General features: G+C 44.1%; 1 protein-coding gene across 1 annotated transcript in view; it reads right to left on the minus strand.

Annotated features, from left to right (window-relative positions):
• LOC141272152 (ABC-type organic anion transporter ABCA8B-like) overlaps nucleotides 1–6418 on the minus strand; it is a 116585-nt gene extending 110167 nt beyond the window's left edge. The window contains exon 1 of the mRNA XM_073682524.1: nucleotides 6071–6418. The gene's annotated coding sequence lies outside the window, so the exon portion shown is untranslated. The remainder of the gene's footprint in view (nucleotides 1–6070) is intronic.
• Between the last annotated feature and the right edge of the window lie 484 nt (nucleotides 6419–6902).

Raw genomic sequence — 6902 nt, forward strand, 5'->3', positions numbered from 1 at the left:
CTTCTGATGCGGCAAGGATCACTTCTGATGGGCACACTTTTAGGCAGTGGCCTGGGTGTCAGAGATGCTTCCAGGGGTCTTCCCCATGCTGTTCCCATGTCTTTTCAGCACTGTATGCATGTGTCACACAGCACATGGCCAGATAAGGTTGTAAAATGTTAAAATGACATTTCCCGGTGAATGCATTTGTCACGGTTGAAAGCAATACAAAAGTGCAAAAACGCATAAAAAATGCTACTTGTGAACATAGCCCAAGGTGTGGAGGAGTATTTTTGTTTTTGGTTATTTATTTTACCTTATACACAAGTCTTTACCCTGGAAAGGATGTTCCTTAACATATTTCACAGGAAAACAGGTTCAGTTTCGTTTTTGAACGTTTTATTGTGAACTCGTAAAAGTGGCTTAATACCTCTGACCACGTTGTTGACAGCAGTAACCTGGGGGTCAGAAATGCTTCCTGGGGCGATCCCCATGCTGCCCCCATGTAATTTGAGCACTGTCACTATCGTTTTGGGCACTTTTTAGGCTTTCTACATACTGCCGGGGGTGCCACCGCAAAAATGCTCGGGTCTCCCATAGACTAACATTGGGCTCGTTGCTCGGGTCGAGCACCCGAGTATCACGGTGAGCTCGGCCCAAGCTTCGAGCACCTGAGCATTTTAGTGCTCGATTAACACTAGTTCTCATTAATATGAATAATACATGCATATTCCACGATTGCTCTCACCTTACGGGGGCTATAACACAACAGATCCATAGCCGCAGGCCCTGACATGTAAGCATTAATTCTGTATAAACTGCAGATCCTCCAAAACGGGGACTTGTCACTAGGGAATTTCTCTGCCATGAAGGGGAGACTTAGTCAGTACAATGGTTATATACGTGACACGTGTCACATCCACATGATGCCAGGGCACAAGGTTCCCAGAATCACCTATGTTCTACTGGAAACCTTGTCTACTGGCATCATTTCGATGTGAAACGTACAACCTACATAACCATTGTACAGACTAAATACTGCGCCACTTGTCCTCTTCGGTGCAACCTGGTGCATTCTCTTCCCCAGGTAAGTGACACACACGCCTCCGGCAGTTCATATGGTGTAAAATGTGCCATATACCGGGAACACCCCACAAGACCTGCAGTATACCAGGAACAACCCCACAAGACCTCAATATACTGGTAACCCCCACAGGACCAGCGGTATAGTGGGACCCACAAGACCTGACATATAATTGGAACATCGCACAAAATCTACCATATACCGGGGACACGCCACAAGAGCTGTCGCATACCAAAATACCCCACCAGACCTTCCATGTACTGGGAACACCCCACAAGACCTGCCATATACTGGAAACACCCCACAAGACCTGCTATATACTGGAAACACCCCACAAGACCTGCCGTACACCTGGAACACCACACAAGACCCGCTGTATACCGGGAACACCCCACAAGACCTGCAATATACTTGAAACACCCCACAAGACCTGCCGCATAGTGGGACCCACAAGACCTGACATATAATTGGAACATCGCACAAAATCCACCATATATATCGGGGACACCCCACAAGAGCTGTCGCATACCAAAGTACCCCACCAGACCTTCCATACCCCACAAGATCTACCTGGAACACCCCACAAGATCTGCTGTCTACTGGGAACACCCACAAGAGCTGCCATATACTGGAAACACCCCCACAAGACCTACCGTATACCTGGAACACCACACAAGACCTGCTATATACCGAGAACGCCCCACAAGACCTGTTATGTACCGCAAACACCCCACAAGACCTTCAGTATACCTGGAACACCACACAAGATCTGCCATAAACCGGGAACACCCCACTGGGAACACCTGCCATATACCGGGAACACCCCACAAGACCTTCCATATACTTGGAACACCCCACAAGACCTACCGTATACCTGGAACACCCCAAAAGACTTGCTGTATACCAGGGGCATCCCACAAAACCTGCCGTACACCTTGAACACCCCACAAGACCTGCCATATACCGGGAACACCTCACAAGACCTACCGTATACCTGGAACACCACACAAGACCTGCTATATACCGAGAACGCCCCACAAGACCTGTTATGTACCGCAAACACCCCACAAGACCTTCAGTATACCTGGAACACCACACAAGATCTGCCATAAACTGGGAACACCCCACTGGTAACACCTGCCATATACCGGGAACACCCCACAAGACCTTCCATATACTTGGAACACCCCACAAGACCTACCGTATACCTGGAACACCCCAAAAGACTTGCTGTATACCAGGGGCATCCCACAAAACCTGCCGTACACCTTGAACACCCCACAAGACCTGCCGTATACCGGGAACACCCCACAAGACCTGCTGTATACCGGGAACACACCACAAGACTTGTCGTATACTGTGCACACTCCACAAAACCTGTCATATACCAGGAACACCCCACATGACATGCCGTATACCGGGAACACCTCACAATACCTGCTGTATACCGGGAACACCCCACATGGCCCGCTGTATACCGGGAACAACCCACAAGACCTGCCATATACTGGGAACACACCACAAGACTTGCCGTATACGGTGCACATCCCACAGGAACTGCAGTATACCAGGAACACCCCACATGACCTGCCGTATACCGGGAACACCCCACAATACCTGCTGTACTGCTGTATACTGGGAACACTCCACAAAACCTGCTGTATACTAGGAACACCCCACAAGACTTGCCGTATACCGGGAACACCCATCAAGACCTGCTATATACCGGGAACAACCCACAAGACCTGCTGTACTACAGTTGCTCACATCCTTAAACTTGCCCATCAACTTCTAGAACTGAATGATCACTTGCTCCTAATATATCCACCACCTTTGGCAGGCATCACTGTCACCAGATTGGCAATCACAGTAGCATAAATGTTATGGCGGACTGGTGTATTATATATACAGTGGCAGGTAAAAGTTTGTGTTTCCCTGATCAAAATTACTGTTATTGTAAACAGTTAAGCAAGTTGAAGATGAAATGATCTCTAGAAGAGCTGAAGTTAAAGATGACACATTTCCTTTGTATTTTAGGCAAGAAAAAAATATATTGTCATTTTTTAAATTTTAAAAATTACAAAAAGGAAAATGGGCAGGTGCAAAAGTTTGGGTACTCTTGGAGATTTGTCTGCTCAGATAACTTTGACCAAGGTTTCAGACTTTAATTCGCCTGCTAGGGTTATGGCTTGTTCACTATCATCGTTAGGAAAGGCCAGGTGAGACAAATTTCCCAGCTTTATAAAAACCCAGCCTCCTCTAACTTTGTGCCAAAAAACAGCAGCCATGGATTTTCTAAGCAGCTGCCTAGCACTCTGAAAATAAAAATGGTGGCGGCCCACAAAGCAGGAGAAGGCTATAAGATAGCAATGCGTTTTCAGTTTGCCCTTTCCTCAGTTCGAAATGCAATTAAGAAATGGCAGTTAACAGAAATAGTGGAGGTCAATATAAAGTCTGGACGACCAAGCAAAATTTCAATGAGAGCTATTTGTAGGATTGCTAGAAAGTCAAACCAGAACAACCGCTTGACTGCAAAAGACTTTCAGAAAGATTTAGCAGACTCTGAAGTTGTGGTACATTGCTCTATTGTTCAGCGACATCTGCACAGATATGGCCTTCATGGAAGAGTCATCAGAAGAAAACCTCTCCTGCATCCTCACCTTAAAATCCAGCATCACAAGTATGCAAAAGGACATCTAAACAAGCTTGATCCATTTTGAAAACAAGTCCTGTGGACCAATGGGTTAAAATAGAACTCTTTGGCCACAATGATCAAAGGTATGTGTGGAGAACAACTCGCCAACCATTAACCCTTTAAGGACCCTGGGATTTTCCATTTTTGCATTTTCGTTTTTTGCTCCCCTTGTTCCCAGAGCCATAGCGTTTTTATTTTTTGGTCAATATGGCCGCGTGAGGGCTTATTTTTAGCGGGATGAGTTGTACTTTTGAACGACATTACTGGTTTTACCATATCGTGTACGGGAAAACAGGAAAAAAATTCCAAGTGTGGTGAAATTGCAAAAAAAAGTGCAATACCGCAGATGTTTTTTTTTTTTTTACCACGTTCACTGAATGCTAAAACTGACTGGCCATTCTTATTCTCCAGGTCATTACGAGTTCGTAGATACCAAACATGTACAGGTTCTTTATTATTGAAGTGGTGAAAAAAAAAATGCAAAGTTTGCTAACAAAAAAGGCGCCATTTTCCAAGACCCGTAGCGTCTCCATTTTTCGGGATCTGGGGCCGGGTGAGGGCTTATTTTTTGCGCGCCGGGCTATTGTTTTTATTGATACCATTTTGGAGCAGATTCGATGTTTTGATCGCCCGTTATTGCATTTTATTGCAATGTTGCTGCGACCAAAAAACATAATTCTGGCGTTTAGAATTTTTTTTATCGTTACGCCGTTTACCAATCGGATTAATTGTTTTTTTATATTGATAGATCGGGCGATTCTGAACGCGGCGATACCAAATATGTGTATGTGTTGTTTTTTTTATTATTATTTTATTTTGAATGGGGCGAAAGGGGGACGATTTAAACTTTTATATTTTTTTATATTTTTAAAAACATTTTTTTTCTTCACTTTTTGCATGCTTCTATAGTCTCCATAGGAGACAAGAAGCAGCACTTGTCTGATTGCCTCTACTACATAGAGGTGATGAGCAGATCACCTCTATGTAGCAGAAATGCTCCTGTGCTATGAGCGCCGATCACTAGGTGGTGCTCATAGCAATCAGCACAAGACAACCACTGGGGTCTGCTGCAGACCCAAGGTTGTCATGCCCACCCATCAGTGACCCACGATCACGGGGGTCACCGATGGGCGGGGTAAGTGACGCGCTTCCGGCGCGGCGATGTTAAATGCCGCTGTCAGAGATTGACAGCAGCATTTAACATGTTAACAGCCGCAGGTGGATCACGATTCCACCTGTGGCTGTTGCGGGCACATGTCAGCTGTAAGAATCAGCTGACATGTGCCCGGTTCAGTGTGGGCTCAGCGCCGGAGCCCGTGCTGAACAGGGGGTGACAGCCTCATGCGTACTAATACACCCCAGGCTATAAAGTGGTTAAGCATGGGGGTGGATCAATCATGCTTTGGGGTTGTGTTGCAGCCAATCCCACAGAGAGCATTTCATGGGTAGAGGGAAGAATGGATTCAATGAAATTTCAACAAATTATGCAAACATAACACCATCTGCAAAAAAAAGTTGAAGTTGAAAAGAGGATGGCTTCTACAAATGGATAATGATCCTAAACACACATCAAAATCCACAATAGAGTACCTAAAAAGGGGCAAGCTGAAGGTTTTACAATGGCCGTCACAGTTCCCTGATCTGCACATCATTGAAAATCTGTGGTTAGACCTCAAAATAAGTAGTGCATGCAAGACGACCCAAGAATCTCACAGAACTGGAAGAATTTTGCAATGAAGAATGAATGAAATTCCGTCAAACAAGAATTGAAAGACTCTTGGCCAGCGACAAAAAACATTTAGAAGCTGTGATACTTGCAAAAGGGGGTGCTACTAGGTACTAACCATGCTGGGTACCCAAACTTTTGCATCGAACCATTTTCCTTTTTGTCATTTTTAAAATTTTTAAAAAATGACAAATTTTTTTGTGCCTAAAATACAAAGGAAATGTGTCATCTTTAACTTTTGCCCTTTTAGTGATCATTTCATCTTCAACTTGCTTAACTGTTCACAATAACAGTAATTTTGATCAGGGGTGCCTAAACTTTTAAATGCCACTGTATGTGCGTGTATATATATATATATATATATATATATATATATATTACACACACACATACAGTACATACACACTTTCTTTAAAGTGATTGCTCATTTACCTGAGCTGTAGATGGTCAGTCTTTAAATACATATATACGGTTACAGTATAAACAGTCATAATTATTCTATGGTGAATAACACCATCTGTCATGTTAGTGCATCAACTATTAAAGTGCTGCGTGAAGCAGGACTGTGTCAGTACCCCGGACTTACCCTTAATGCTGATGTCAGTCGCAGGGATAATAGTCAGTATTACTTAGAAATTTAGGCTGCTCTCAGAGTAGAGTTTGGTAGCTTCATGTTGTCTTCTTCCGTTGCTCTGAAGATTTTGGATATGGTGGGAGGGGTAGATATCTTTGAGTCTGTGTCTTTCCAGTCCTACATAGTAGTAGAAAGTACTCACTAGCTGTTCTATTCTGTATCTTAAGAATGAAAACAAGTCAGATCACGTGATATGTGATCTGTTTTAGGATTGTCCGGTTGTGATGTGATTGTCCGCTGGCTATGCACTGTAACTCAGAAAAATAAAATGAGCCAAGGTTCTTGCTGACAAGAAGCTTCATTGTATAATGAGAATGTCCTCTGCTGGCAGGAGAAACATCTGTGGCTTTTCTCAGAAATACTTGGTGGGAGTTGGGACAAATATGTTATTTTGTGAAAGATTTTTATGCCAAAAGTCCAGAAATGAAGAAGATAGCTGTTTCATAATAAATTGCACTGTTTCTAGAATTAAAAAAATTTCCTTTTCACGATTTTTGCTTGCTGCTGATCTCCTTCTGGCAGCTAAAAGCATAGTCCCTTCTTACATTACATGCAGAAAGAGACTTCTCAGTTAAACTTTTGTAACGAGAGTGGTGGAACCACTGTGCCACGATCCGAGAAGATCCTGGAGGGGCATAACTAGGTGCTACACCAGGAATGACCTCAGATGCACAGCAGCTGACCCCCAAGGGACAAAAAGCTGGAACGGCCAAGAAGGAAAAGTTCAGCTCATACAGGAAGGCATGGCAGGAACCCAGAAGCGGCAGGTGCTGGCGGGCATGGT

This window comes from Phyllobates terribilis, unplaced genomic scaffold (genome assembly GCF_046119375.1).
Source record: "Phyllobates terribilis strain yellow unplaced genomic scaffold, ASM4611937v1 Scaffold_5__5_contigs__length_657084704, whole genome shotgun sequence".
Classification (NCBI taxonomy): Eukaryota; Metazoa; Chordata; class Amphibia; order Anura; family Dendrobatidae; genus Phyllobates; species Phyllobates terribilis.